The 16287-nt window shown below is 32.3% G+C and overlaps 1 protein-coding gene across 9 annotated transcripts in view; it reads left to right on the plus strand.

Moving 5' to 3' along the window:
• Ac3 (Adenylate cyclase 3) overlaps positions 1 to 16287 on the plus strand; it is a 275553-nt gene that overhangs the window by 171597 nt on the left and 87669 nt on the right. The gene's annotated exons all lie outside the window — the stretch shown is intronic.

Below are 16287 nucleotides of genomic sequence, written 5' to 3' on the forward strand. Positions count from 1 at the left end.
TGCACTTTTCTAAAATTCCTAAGTGAGTTGACACTAAGTGCCTCCAGGCTTCTGCTATGTCACTTAGCGGAAGGAAGAAGGCGATAATGTATTTCAATTTATGATGCGATATGTTAAAGTCATATATTTTTGCATTAAATATTATTTTCGAAGAAGCAGACGAATGCATAGATATGTATATAAATCAATAACGTTTTTCATAAATTAGTACATTTAGACAAATTATAAATTAGACTGAAAATATCATTGTGAAAAAAATTCTGTAGTTTTCCAATCAAAACTAACTTTAGATTTGAAATCCTCAAACCCGCATGAATTAGGAAGGATCGAACCCTTGTATAAAGGCAAGAAAAATTTTCCCCACTGTAATCAAACTTAAAACTCTAACATACGTACAATTTTAAAATATTTACCGTTTAAAAACTGGTTCTTAAGTTACGAATAAAAACAAAAAATAATTTACATATTTTAAGACACATAATATCTTTTATGAATACTTATACAGCGGCATTTTTAAAGGAAATGTAAATTTTCATTCCTCTCTATGCTATGAAAAAACTTCCACTATCATTTTAAGTGTGTACGATTCAGAAGCCAAATGCTCAACATTCTGCGGAATAGCTTAATATGGTGGGAAATAAAATTCTAAAACTTATACTAAATATTAAACTATCTTTTACATCTGAGAATTGTAACCAAACAAATAGTTTGCATGTTTTAAGATACAAAGAGGATCCTGCCGCTGCTCACTCCACCCACCAACCCCTATTTTGGCGTCTCATTCATCTTTATTTCTTTTTCTTAAAAATCTATGTTTCTTAAAAGAAGACCATTTGGTTAATATGTTACCGGAAAAGTATGAAATCCGGCATTATATATAATGCCTAAAACTAGCCGTCAAAGTATGTATTATATTTCACACATTCCCTAGGCATTCTATATAATACCGGATGCTATTTAGGCAAAGAATGAAATAAACGTCCTGATGAGGTTATTATGTAAATGATGTGCATGTTACTGTGAATGACCGAAATCGGTGGTTGTTGACTTTCACCGGTGAATGTTGACAAGCACATAGTCGCTTTGGTGAATGTCCGAAATATTTATTACATCCGATTTGATATTAATTTATTCATGGACAAAATTACATTTATTCGATATTTTAATACTTACTGACGATAGATTAGAAGAAACATCAGTGTTTGGAGTATCGGGCAAATATATACCAGGCAATGATACTTGACCTTAAAAAAAATATCAGTGTAGGGTATACCGGGCAAATGTATACCGGGCAGTGGCACTGAACCTTAAAAAAACATCAGTGTAGGATATACCGGGCAAATGTATACCGTACAGTGGCATTTAACTAGACCTTTGGTAAATGTCCGAAATATATACTAGGTCTAGTTAAGTGCCACTACCCGGTATACATTTGCCCGCTATACCCTACACTGATGTTTCTTCTAATCTATCGTCAGTAAGTATTAAAATATCGAATAAATGTAATTGTGTCCAAAAATATATTAATATCAAATCGGATGTAATAAATATTTCGGACGTTCACCAAAGCGACTATGTGCTTGTCAACATTCACCGGTGAAAGTCAACAACCACCGATTTCGGTCATTCACAGTAACATGCACATCATTTACATAATAACCTCATCAGGACGTTTGTTTCATACTTTGCCTAAATAGCCTCCGGCATTATATAGAATGCCTAGGGAAAGTATTTAATACTTCTCATATTTCATACTTTGCCTAAAAACGTCAGGCATTATATATAATGCCGACGTTTCATACTTTGCCAGTAACAAATACAAAGGACATTTAGATTATAATAATTTTACGTAAGGACATTTATTTATGCGTTATTTGTAACAAAATGATCACCTACTCAGATTTTAAAAATAATCAACTGATCATGAAAAAAAAGTACGTAAGCGAAGGAATAGATGCGTGATCCAATAAAAAGCATTTAATGAAAATTAATCTTAACTGGGCGTGTATATTTCCTTAAATGTGTATTTTTTAAATACATAACTTTCCTTAATACGATTTTTAAACTGGGTTCATTTTTTTAAATTCTCATTTTGGACTATATATATTTCCTTAATTGCGCATTATGAACTGGATCCATTTTTTTTAAATATGGCTTTTAAATTGTGTCCATTTCCTTAAATACCTATTTTGAGCTATGTCCATTTTCTTAAATGAGATTCAAGTTATGTCGATTTTCGTAAACACGCAAATTTAAGCTTTATTCAGAATTAAAAGATTAAAGAAAATTCTAGTATTAGTTTTTATTTGGGCCTTTTTATTTCTGTGGTTAATAAAAGGAAGTTCACCAATTAACACTACCTTATTTTTTTAAAGTAATTTTTTTATTGTTTAAATGTTCAATGAAAATCAATTTAAAACATGTAAAAAAAATTCCTCACATATATATTTCATTTTTTTCTAAACGTAATTGTTTTTTATCGTTTTTAAAGTTCACTGAAACGCAATTTGAAAGTTTTTTAGATTTTTTTCAAAAACATATACTAAAAAAGTTGATAAAGACGGATGGATATAATTCTTAAAAGGAAGAAAGCGTAAAGAAAGTTGTGTTTAGATCTTTTTTTTTTTATAGTAATAGAGCTGAACAGAAGATTGAACATGTCTCAAAATTTTGTTTTTTATATAAAAAAAAGGAATGTTTTATAATAAAAGAAGTGATGAATTGGAAAAGACTTTAAAAAACCTTTACTATATTCTTTTTTAAAAAAACACACAATTGCTTGTTCCTTATTGAAAAGAAAGAGAAAAAATTTATTTTGTTTTTATGTTGGTAACTCTGTTAATACGGCCCGGCATCATAATAAGCTTCCAACGAAATTTATTAGGAAATTGTTTGGGATTTATTTTATAAAAGTAAAATACGATACATTTGTTGTCGATGCATATAAAGCTGTAACTAATATTTGGAGAAAATTATACAGGTTTTCTTGAGTTATCTTTTTCTACTATTAGTAACTAAGGAAGTAACTAATCGTGATAAATAATTTAATACTCTTCTATTTTATTTGAACCAATTATACTACCTGTTACATGCACCCAAAAACATTACTCTCTTCGTATGATGATAAAATTTTGAAACAAGAAAAACAGAATAACCGGAAAAAAAATTAAAATGCTAACTTGTGCCACCTCAAGGCCCTTGGCATCAGCAGTTTAATTTAATTTTTTTTTACTATTAATTATTCTCTTCTATTTTTTTACACAACTGTATCTTTTCTTATCCCAAATCTGTTTTTAAATCTACTTTATTCCCACGTCACATGACGAGGGACATTGTGTTCTTGGCTCTCGACACAAGACGAGCTATCCTATAGTGCGGCTTTGAGGAGAACTCCTTCAGACTGAAAGTCTGGGGCTGTCTGCTACTATGGTAACAAGCGAGAGCACATTTCTAATGGGGGTGAAATGGAGGAAAGAAAGTGACGATTGGTTTATTCACGACTACCTATGTCAAGATTAAGACAAAACTATTCACCCCGCACCTCTATTCGAAGTGTCTTTTCCTCGTAACCATAGTACCCGCCACGACGCGAGACGAGTGTCTGGAGGAGTTCTCCTGACAGTTGCACTATACTTTCCTTCTATGAAACAAAAAAAGAAACTTTTAAGTATGAATGGTGGACTGACTGTAAACAATAAAAAGCCTCCTAATACCGGAAGAAATTTAAAAAAACTTACGGTGTATCCCTCCGCTTATGCTATGTTGACGAGGCGATGTGTAAACAGGCTTGATATCCTAGGACATTTGAATATTGCGATGTCCGTTTAAATTTGCACGTAATTTTATCATTCCCAAGAGTTTTCGGTAATTTATGAATTTTAAAAGGTCGTTAGTGGTAAAAAAATTAATTGAGAAAGTTAATATCACTACATAAATAAAACGTAAGGTTTGCCATGTTTTGAGTGTTATCCCTTATTTAGCTATATTTTTGTTAAATATCAGTGATTATTATTTTTTGGATAGCATCATAAGATAGCATGGCTATATTTTTGTTAAATATCAGTGATTATTATTTTTTGAATAGCATCATAGGATAGCATAGCTATATTTTTGTTAAATATCAGTTATTATTATTTTTTGGATAGCATCATAAGATAGCATGGCTATATTTTTGTTAAATATCAGTGATTATTATTTTTTGAATAGCATCATAGGATAGCATAGCTATATTTTTGTTAAATATCAGTTATTATTATTTTTTGGATAGCATCATAGGATAGCATAGCTATATTTTTGTTAAATATCAGTGATTATTATTTTTTGAATAGCATCATAGCTTGCTTGTGGAGTCTTTCGAGTTCTTTTGTTAGTTGCTTCGTTGAAAGTTAAATTGAAGGAACGCGTTATATTGAAGCACTACAAGTATAATAATATTGGAGGACCCACTTTTTTAAACTTAGACGTAAAAATAAATTTGAAGTAATAAATTTGATTTACTTCCAGTGAATCCTCACCAGTGCTTAGCTTTATACGGTCAACCGCCCCATACGGCTTATTTTTCACTAAAGGGAGACTAGGGAAGTGCGACTCACCAATTTTGAAATAAACTAGTGGGATGTATGCCTTATGAGGAATAATTTTAGGGGACAACATTCGTTTCGGACCATAGAAGGTCCTATGAGAGATTAAAAAAATAATTCAATATATAGAAAAATCGGTATTTTATTACTTCAATGCAGACTATTAGTTATTGTAATTATCTCATACTCCAATTAATTTTGTGGTACTTTCACCTGCTATATAACGCATATTTATTGTCGTAATTGATCTCAAAAGCCAAGCTCAAAGAAAATTGTTTGAAAAAAAAATTTAAAAATTTGATGCCAATTTTTTTTAAAATTAACCTAACAGGTTTTCCTGAAAAACTACAAATATATAAAATTTTCGAAATCAATTTTTACAATAAATATGCGTTATATAGTACGTAAAAGTACCACGAAATTAATTGGAGTATGAGATAATTATAATAACTAATAGTCTGCATTGAAGTAATAAGATACTGATTTTTCTATATATTGAATTATTTTTTATCTCTCATAGGACCTTCTATGGGCATACGAATTCATTCCGAAACGAATGTTGCCCCTTAAAATTATTCCTCATAAGGCATACATCCCACTAGTTTATTTCAAAATTGGCGAGTCACACTTCCCTAGCCTCCCTTAAGCGCTGTTTATTTAATTAAATGTTTTAAATGAATTTAAATTCATGAAAAGCCTTGAAATTTAATCTTCAGTTGTATGAGAAAACATGCTATCTACCATTTGTTTATCTTAAGACATTGCGTCAATATCATCATACTCAATCATTTTGAAAGAATAGTGTACTAAAGCAGAAAAAAAACACTCAAAACGCATTTATGACCAAAAATGCAATTTTCCACGACTCTTTAATAACAACACAATCAACCGTTACAACGCTTTGCTGGCATCTTTTAAACATCTCACGCATTGGAAAATCGTGTTTGTGCTATAAATCCTCTACAATATCCACGGACAAGCTTACAGCTCTGCGTGACTCGAGGAAAAAAAGTCCGGAACCAGCCAAAAAAAACTCGTCAAATCGCTTTGGAACACGCGCCGATTCAATTTCGATGGTAATATCAAAACACCGGTACTAAAATGTTTGTTTTCCAATAAGAAGTCAAACCGGGTCTAAGTATATCGAATCCTTAAAATAACATGCTTTTCTTTTCTTTAGAAGTGTTTCGGTCTTAACAGCTTTTGAAGATCAATCTATCTACTCGGTAGATTTATAAAAAACTTTTTTTTTTTCAATTTTTACTTTTTGACCTTTTATTTGTTTTACAGTTATATCAAAAATAACAATCGTCTTAATAGCTTCTTAATAAATAAAAAAATATTTGAAACGGATTTAAAAAAAAGGGTTTCTATTGTCACTTAAATCAAACAAAATTTTAAAGAAAAAAAAAAAAGAAAGAAAGAAAAAAAAAAAAACTTGATGCTTGCTTAACAAACTTTTAAAGACGGAAATTAAATTTAACACCATTGTTCCCGCATCCGTTGTATTATTAAAAAGATAAAAACTGGTAATATAGTTATTTCATCATAACTTATATCATGTTAAGTGAATATTAAATATTGATGATAGATAACTAATAAAGGCTTCGAATTCCGATCTGTAATTATATAATTATTAATTTTTAAATATTAAATCGTAACATACTTTATACAGTAGGGGAGAGTTGGATAAAACGGGATAGTCGGACAAAACGGGATACGTCGCCCAGGGACCAGACTATTGCCGCTAACTAGCGGACGACGACAGAAATCTGTTATTTGACTGTTATTATGTCATTTTCACTGCGTCCCGTCTCGACATCACTATTTGATAGAAAGTTGTAGGTCTTAGAACTTTTTTACTCCATTTTTTTGCCATTTTCTACATTTACGTGCGTTGTTTGTCACATTGTACTACCTATATACACTGGTTATCATAAATTAAGGAAAATTCACAAAAATCGCGATAACTCAAGAAATTACACATGGAATTTTATGAAACTTACCCACAATATACAACACATAGTAAGGTATTAAACAACATAAAAAGAAATTATCAGACATTAATAGTAGTATAGAAATTAGCACGTGTATAAAATAAACAAATTGGAAGTATCGGTTTGCAATAGAAAAAGTACCTTTAATATGGAATATGATTGCCTCTAGAAGCAATACAGCACAAACAGCGATGTGTGATGCTTTCAATTATGCGGTCTATCAGTTCAATAGGAAGTGAGAGCCATTGCTCTTGTAAAGCAGTTGCAAGCGTGGCAAGGGTCTGAGGGGGCGGATTGATGGCAGATACACGCCTCCCTAGAGCATCCCAAACGTGCTCGATAGGATTCAAGTCCGGGGATCGAGCTGGCCACTCCATGCGAGTAATTGTTTCCTGTTGAAGATAATCATCAACAATGCGAGCTCTGTGTGGTCTTGCATTATCGTCCTGTAACAGGAAGCAATCACCAATTGCCCCGGCATATGGGCGCACATAAGCATCAAGGATGTTGTCTCGATAAACCTGAGCATTCACGGTTCCCCTTGGAAAGACATGGAGGTATGTGCGCCCTCCTAAGGATATGCCTCCCCAAACACAGACACTGCCTCTTCCGTATGCATCTCTTTCACGGATGTTTGATGGATGATAACGGGTCCCAGGTTCTCTCCATATCAAATAACGTCTACTGTCACTTTCTAGACTAAACCTGGACTCATCCGTAAAGAGAACAGGCCTCCATTGATCTGACGTCCAGTGGACATGTTGTCGGGCCCACTGCAAACGGTCTCTCCTATGGCGTGATGTGAGCGGCACGCAAATGGCTGGTCGTCTCGCATACAGACCACCTTCGTGGAGCCTTCTGCGCACAGTTGACGTTGACACCAACCTTCCGGTGGCTGCAGCAAGAGAGGATCTAAGATGTGTCGGAGTAGCGGTTCTATTCCTGCGTGCACTTAATGTCAAATATCGGTCATCGGCACTGGTCGTAACAGTTGGCCGTCCTTGACTGAACCTCCTAGATGCCGAATCTGTGGTTTGAAATTGCCTCCAAAGTCTATGAACCACAGATGGACTCACATTTAGCCATCTGGCCACTTCTGATTGACTCTGCCCTGCCTCTAGTCTCCCGATGGCTCTCCATCGTAGTTCTTCAGGCAAATGATGCCTAGAGGTCATTATTACGAATTGGCTATCTCAGATTTTCAATGTCGCAATCACAGTAAAATTTGTGTGCTTTCTCTCAAACTTGGACTTTTATGCTCCAGGCAGATGACGTAAGCCGAGTGCAGCGCCACTAATTTGCATATTGCAATTTTACTCAGCTACTCTTAGTGGACAACATATGCAAATTTTGCACGGTTTGGCTTACTTTTGAAAGAGTTATCGCTATTTTTGTGATTTTTCCTTAATTTATGATAACCAGTGTATATGGGATTACAATTCCGGAGAGTATTACATTTGATGAAGCATTTATTAACGAGTATTCTCATGTATAGTTAATCTAATTTTTCTTTCACGTTTAGGCAGCAGCCATGTTTACTTTGAAAAGTGTCTGAGTTGGATAAAACGGGACACTTATGAGTTGGATAAAACGGGATACAGTTTTTTTATGTCCCGTTTTATCCACCTATTTATTTGTTGGCTTAGTACTTCTACTATATTGTTATTACTATATTGAAAGAAAGGTAAAAAAAGGCTCGTACAAATACATTAGGCCCTGAATTGGCAGCAGTGAAAAAGTTGGACAGATATGAGACAGTATTCAATGCTGAACTAGAAAAAACGCATGAATTGGCTCTAGAAGAAAGATTATTTGGTATAACTCTAACGGACCTACGAATGCTAGCATTTGAGTTAACTGAGTGAAACAATATTAAGCATAATTTTAACACAGGAAAAAAAATGGCTGGAAAGTGTTGGTTGTAACCATTCCTCCGAAATCCAGAACCCACGAGTATGGTCCGAGCAAAAGGGCTTAATCACGCTGCAGTTAAGCATTTTTTTGAACTTTTGAATTCTCTATTAAGCAAACATAAGATTACTCCAAATGATATTTACAAACTATATATAGGATTAAACTACAAGAATGAACCAAGAGAATTGAAGAAAGAACCGCTAACAAATCCCTCTTAAGGGCACCAGACACATCTCGACTGTGAAAATTATGGAATTAGCGTTCATGTTTGAAAACTCATAAAATCTTTAAAAACATACGTAGCATAATAATTTTTGTGTACTTAATTATTAAACAACAGTCTATACGAAAATGTTATAAGCAATTAAATCCCATAAATACAATTTTTATAAATTTTGCTTCGCAGTTTTCTGTCAGTTAATTATGTTTTTTAGTTAGTTTTACCCAAAAATTTAAACATTGTAAACCCTATCCCGTTTTGTCCAACCCAGGTATGCTAACACGGGATATGTAAGAGTTTGGAAAATGATTTTTTTTCCTATTTCACAGTCCTTAAAATTAGTTTAAAATATGTTTTTTCTGTGCTTCAATAAGTGATGTAACTATAAAAAAATAATGTGTGGTTCACTTTAACAGATTTTCCGTAGTAAATAAAAACAATAATGGTATCCCGTTTTGTCCAACTTTCCCCTATTACTTAATATACGGCAATTTTTTTATCATATCTCACTCTCAATATCATCGCAATGAAAAAACTTGGGTTTTAATAGGTATTTATTGCTGAAAAATTTCTTTCCACATTTTTGCTGACTCGTTGTTGCTCTGTCATGCTTTCATGATAGACGGTATTTTATTAAAAAGGTAATTAGTGGCATTAAAATAATTTCATTATTCACATAAATCTTGGTTAACCCTTTATTTACTAAAGGTACTTATAAGTATCAATCACTTTAAACTAATAAATTAAAGTTGTACTTTTAAGTACCACTTTAATTATTTAGTTCTAACAAATTAAATTTCGCACCGGGGAGATTTTTTTTCCTGAAAACATCCTCGAATACATCAGTAATGCTAAATTTAAACACGAAACCGCCCTTATGCTTATGCTCGACATGGCCAAGGCCTTCGACCGAGTATGGCATAAGGGGCTTATCGTAAAACTACATAAAATGAATATTTCATTAGACCTTATTACTTTAATTAACTCTTTCCTTACTGATAGAAAGTTCAAAATTAAAATCGATAGCTCGTTCTCAGCTTATAAAAACATTCAAGCCGGTGTGCCCCAAGGTAGTATCCTCGGGCCACTACTATACATCTTATACACAGCTGACTTCCCTATTAATAACGAAAATCCAAACGAATTCACAGCCCTATATGCCGACGATACAGCAATTATCACGAAATCTATGAGCCATTTACAAGCCTTCAAATACATGCAAAACAAGATCTACAATATTGAAAAATGGTGCTCACAATGGAAGATAAAACTACATCCGGATAAGTGCCAAATGATTATTTTCAATAGTAAAAAGAAAGGTAGAACTATTCCTGATATAGTCCTATACAAGCAGATCATTAAACCCACAAAGAGTGCAAAATATCTAGGAGTCACCATCACCTCTAATTTAAGTTGGAAACAACACATAAATAAAATTATTGAAAAAGCGAATGGTGCCTATTGGGCCCTCAACTCCATATTAAACTCGAAGTCATCTTTAGACTTAAAATGCAAGCGCACTGTCTATCTAATGGCAATTAGGCCTATTCTAACTTATGCCTGCCCCGCCATTAACACTCTAAGTGATCATTTAAAAAATAAACTCTCTATGTCAGAAGGGAAGATTATAAGAAGACTCGTCGGCGGCCCTAAATGCATTAGCAATAATAGTATAAAAAGGGATCTTAAAATTGATGACGTCAACGTCTATATAAAAAATTTAAACCAAAATTTCTACGATGAAGCAAAAACCTGTACCACCAGCAATTTTAACTCACTCCTAGATATTGAATTAATTGACGACAACACTAAATTTAGCCCAATCACTGCCTTTTTCCTTAGGGATATGACGTTGCCCGAGCACGCGAAATACACTCTCGATTTTTGGTGCTAAGCACCACCTCTTCCCCCCATCTCCATTCCACCTCACTACTCCTCATCATCGAATTACTACTACAGATGAATCGGTTAATGCCGCTTCGCTGCAGCGCACCGAGATTTATATGATTTCTACCATTCTACCATTTTTTTTCTTTGTATATTCTTTAAGTATCAATATGGCAGCTAAAAAAATGTATATTTATGAAAAAATTTTCAGTACTTCATAATGCAGTAAATAGAGGATTAAGGGGTTTTTCTGGGCTAAAGGTCCGCTTTAACTCTCTTGTTTAAAAAACTTTTTCAGTGAAATAAAGGGATATGTAATATAATGATTTAATGGCTTTATTTCATCCTCTTTTCGTTACTGTTTAAATTTTTCCACCCCGAAATAATTTTAAATTAATATATAAAAATGAAAAAGAAGATATCAGTGCACATCGAGCTCTGATGGACGGGAGTAGCTTGACATCCATACTGTATTATCTGAAGAAACTAGGCCGAAACTTAACGATACCTATGGTTAAAACTAAAACAATCTGAAAAAATTATATTTGTTCACAAAATGGCGGTCATTTGAAAAAAAAGAGAACATGAATCGACTTTTTTTGTCGCTTAAACGTTTATAAAGAAAATCGCATTTTTTAAAAATCGTATGGCTGGAACAATCATTATTAGTTCCAAACTAATCCACGAGTTCTGGCGGCAATACTGGTGGGAGTTCAAGGGATTTGTTCCGTAATTTGGTTTGAATTTCAAAACTCTAAGTTCGATTTTAGAATAGTTTTAAAAGAATAATTGACTTTTATTTTTAAATGCTTTTAGTAGATTTTTTAAGATAAATGTGTCTTTTTATTTTTAATTGCGTTTACGGATTTAGAGATATTGTGCCTTTTATTTTTAATTGCTTTTAGTTGATTTTAAGATAAGTGTGCCTTTTATTTTTAATTGTTTTTACTGGATTTAGAGAATATTGAGCCTGATATTTTTAACTTGATCCTGAAATTTATTGAAAATATAATTTCGTATTGCTAAATTTTAAACCTGAAGTAACTAATAATGTGTACATATGTGATATCTACGTTATACGTACATTTGGAAATGATTTGAGTTTGTTTTTGTTTGGAAACATTTAGTAACAATAAAATTGCTTGTAAATGTTTAATGTTTCAAGTAATTCCTTGATTAATTTTCCTTCTAACCTGGGTAACACTGTTACATATATTGATTACTGGATAGCGTAAACCTAAATTTTAGAGGTAACAGTACACATAACCACATGAATTCTCTACAAATTTAAAAAGTGACATCAATATCGGTCGTGTAGCTTTTCTGCAATACAGATGTCCAACAAAAATAATAAGATTTTGGGGAAATCGTGTTTAAAGTTATTATAACGTTTTTCTCCGTTTTTGGGGAGTGGGGGGACTTGTCATCAATTGGGGGCAGCCTTGACTATACAGCACGCCTTCCTCGAATACATACATTTTCTTTTCGTGCATTGCTTTCCAGGCCTCAGACCTGGCTTCTTTGCTAGAGGTAAACGTAAGGTGCTCCTGAGTGTAGATGGCGATTTGCGCTTCGTCTTTTGCAAAACACAAAACTCGCGTTGCCAATTCGAACACCCATGATATCCACTATGCTAGCAATTCCAACTAAACCATTCCATGTAGATCACCGTAGCCAAATAATTTTATTTTATTTTATAACCGTCGTTGAACAGCCGACCCAATTTTGAATCTACAACTAACAACGATCATCAGCATAGCCTTGTAATTTTGAGCCCAATCCAAAAGATAAGGGAATTTTTGGATCAAGTATTGAGAGAAATTTGCCTTCTACTTTTTTGATGGAACTAACAAGCATTTGCGTAACATAGAGAGGAAAACCGCCGTGACAACCTCCCCTCTCACGGTTAGCCAAGCCACTACTATATATATATATATACACACAGATGCCAACTGCTCCGCATTTGGCGAAATATTTTAAAAAACGGTATAAAATTACAAATTAAAATTTTCGGTTATTTTTGATAGTTTTTTAAAATGCTTGAGATGACTTTCACTGTGACGAAATGTACTGTAAATATGTCTTTGAATTAATTACAATTAGTAAGTAAAAACCTTATTCAAATTTACTAAATCAAGATAATACATTAAAAGACTACCACTCGAAAAATATTTATCCGCTATCTGGAGCAAGTTGGAAGAACAGTTCAAAAATTTCATAAAAAAGAAAACAATAAAATCGCTTTCAATGCAATTAATCAATGCCACTTTAAATGAAAATTTCTATTTAAGTGAGTAAGTTAAGTTTCTATTTACATTTATCAGTACATTTGCAGAAGGCTGAATACAGAGTACATACGGTTTTTGCAAAATGTTTCATTGAACGGTAGACAGTTAAAGACTAAAGGAATTTTTTTTGGTGATTTTGCAAACTTTTCGAAGCGTAACAACGAGATATAAGGAACATCATTTGCATTAGAACTGGGCATCTGAGGCCTTGCGGCCCTTTTCCCATTAATCTTGAAAATAAAAGAGAAAAACATACCTGATAACAGTTAAAGTAACAGAACGCAAAATGGAGTTCGTGAGAGTATGGCTCTTTGCCAAATTATTGGGTTAAGTCAAAAATTGAGCTTGAGTAAAAAAGATAAGTGAAATACAAGTGAAAAAATGCTACAAAGAATAAAATACACTAAAGGTTAGATAACATATATGTACACACCAAAAATATATACAATAAGCAATAAAAATTGATGAGTTAGATGTGAGTGAGAATCTTTGCGTGTGTAAAAAAGTGTGGCTCTGTTAAAGTAGAGACCCGGCCGTCCGGATAATTATCACTCGTGCCGGATTAACTTAACCCCGATCAAACCCCTAAGAGTACGAGATATAAAAAACAATGCAGAGATGCCAACTTGCTCCGGACAGCAAATATATATTTTAAAGTGGTAATTTATCAATTTTGATTCTTGGTTTAATAAAATCATTTTAGTAGATTTTTATCCACCACTATTTCTAAATAATTCGCAGGCTTCATAGTACTAATGTCATGCTGTACCACTTAAAAAGCGAGCAAAACTAGTCAAATATTTGCAAAATTTACTTTGTAGTTATTTACAGTTTTTTTAATTATTTTGGGGTGTCCGGAGCAGTAGGCATCTCTGACAATGTGACTTTTTTTATAAATTTTTGACTCATTAACTTGTACAGGTATGAAAAATGACCGTAAATCAAATTCATTTAAGGTAGTCCTACATGCATAAGGTAGTACTACATTGTACTACATACATAAAACCATAAACTTTGCAACTATAAGAAGAATTTTTCCCAAAACCGGTAGAAAATTGATAGCCCCTTTAATAAATATTATTCAATTCTACTGGTAATAGTTGTAAAATAAATATCAATATTTATTTCATCATAAGAAAATGTGCTCGTCAAAGCATGCAAATGTTGGCAACTAGGCTGCAGATTGTATATAATAATATAAAAATGTCTCTACAACTTGAAGCAATTTAACACTTACTTTCTAAATTGTTCCAGAAATGAGCTTGTCTAAACCAATAAACTCACTTTAGAAAATTCGCCAACAAAGCAATTTCAGAATAGAAATTTGAAATTTTCTACAGAAAATTGTTGCTTCATTTTCGCAAAACAAAACAATATTTTCCTGCCTTATATTTTCTGAAAGTTTCCAGTTTTTTGTATTTTAACGAAAAAAGCACTTTCAACCTTACACTTGATTTAGGAAACTTAAGGAATAATTTATAAGATTTTTCCCTCAAAAAGATCGCCAATAAATATTTATGAAGTAAATGCAAGAAGACACGAATCAAAGATTAATGTTAAAAAATGTTTTATTTGCACTAAGTTTCATAAAACAAATTTTTGTTATAAATTGTAGAAAAAAAGTATTTAAGTTTTTTCCCATCTAATAAATTATGTACTGCTTTATTTTATTGTGTCTTTCATTAGTTTTTTTTTTTCCTAAGGTTTAAAAACTTTCTTAAGAAAACACAATAAAAAAAGAAATATATACCCAAAAAAAGTTATTAAGAAGTAGTTTTTCGTTCCTTTTATTTTATTCCTTTCCCTAGAATAGTTTTTGTTAAAACTTTATCCAAAAGTATACTCTAAAAATTGATTGAAGGTTTAAAAGTACGGAATCTGCCCGTTTTCATTATTGAAAGAAATTAATCTATTTAAATCATCTAAAAATACTAATATGTAATTAACTAGTTCTCATTGCTGAATTTTAAAGTTTCAGATTAAAGATTTTAAACATTTGTTATTGTTTAAATAACTGTATAAAATAATAGTTTTTTTTCACGTTTTCCAACTAAATTATCATTTTACAAATTAAGAAAAAATATTTTGAAATTCGATTAGAAATTTTATTTTATATAACGCTTAAAATGTGTTAATTAAACAGTTTATTGATGAAATTTTAAGTTTCAAATGTCTTTCTTAATGTTGAAAAACATGGACATCGCAGGTGACCAATTTTTGAGGGGGGGGGGAATTAAACTACATAGTTAAGATAATTCTCTAAATTTCACCCAGACGAAAAAATATTTATTCTATCTGTTAAGTACCTGCATAATATGATTCAAGCGCTTACAAGAAATACCACCAAGTTCCAGATCTTTCGTGATTAGCTCTTTAAATTTTTGTAAATTCAACAAAATTTTGAAAATTTCAATTTTTTATTGTCTACCACCCTATACAATATTTCGTAAATAGCGTTGTACTTGCCCGCCCTGTATTACTCATTTATTTGTTCCACGGCATGGGAACTCTGCTTAACACGTTCACGCCGGGAAAAGTGAAAATACTGGTAGAAGAACTATTTCAATATTAGATAATATTCGGGAGGAGTTAATCTATTCTCAACAATTTACTGTAAGGAAATTTATCACGTCATCATCGAAATATAACTGGGCGCCTGGGGCCGTTAGCGGCCTTTTTCCCAATCATCTTGTATTTAATCTTTAAGGTGGTTCTTTCTGGTAATTGGAATAAAAGGAAATTAAATATTTTTTTTTAGTTAAAATTACGTCACTGCAAAAGTGAGCTGCAATCGGCCTGAGGGTTATGTCTTTTCTTAAGTTAAATTTATCACGGCGAGGAAGCAATTCAATATAAAAATTGCATCCGTTAAAAACAATTGGTAGTTATGGATTTTTATTATTCCCGGAAAAAAACTAAAAAATGAAATTTATTGTTACCAGTTTTTACTCCGGAGCGCTGCCAAGATGAGACAATCTAGCGTGACCCACCGGTGGGTCACCCTGGCTTGAAGAGGGGGGGGGGAATTAGAACTTAACCACAAGTGATCTAATAAAAAAAGTTGGTCATCAAGAAAATAGTAGTTAGTTTATCATAATGTAATATTAAAAAAAAGAGTTTTTGCAGAGTGCCTAAAAGTTTGGAATCACACTAAATCTGATAACCCTACTTTTCTCTATAGAACAAAAAAAGTAGTATTCGGATAATTTTTTTTTCCTTTTTGTCCTTTTATTTTAAATAGTTCGCCACATTAAAAAGTTCTTTATAATTTCAAAATAATAATTTACATACACGTAAATTCTATATAATTGTTAAAAAAAATATTTCCCCATCTTACTTAATTTTGAATTACTTTTTTTTTTTTGGATGATACCTAGTTAAAGCAACTTTAGTCAATTAAA

This window comes from Parasteatoda tepidariorum, chromosome 5 (genome assembly GCF_982258835.1).
Source record: "Parasteatoda tepidariorum strain Cologne lab strain chromosome 5, Ptep-v5.0, whole genome shotgun sequence".
Taxonomy (NCBI): Eukaryota; Metazoa; Arthropoda; class Arachnida; order Araneae; family Theridiidae; genus Parasteatoda; species Parasteatoda tepidariorum.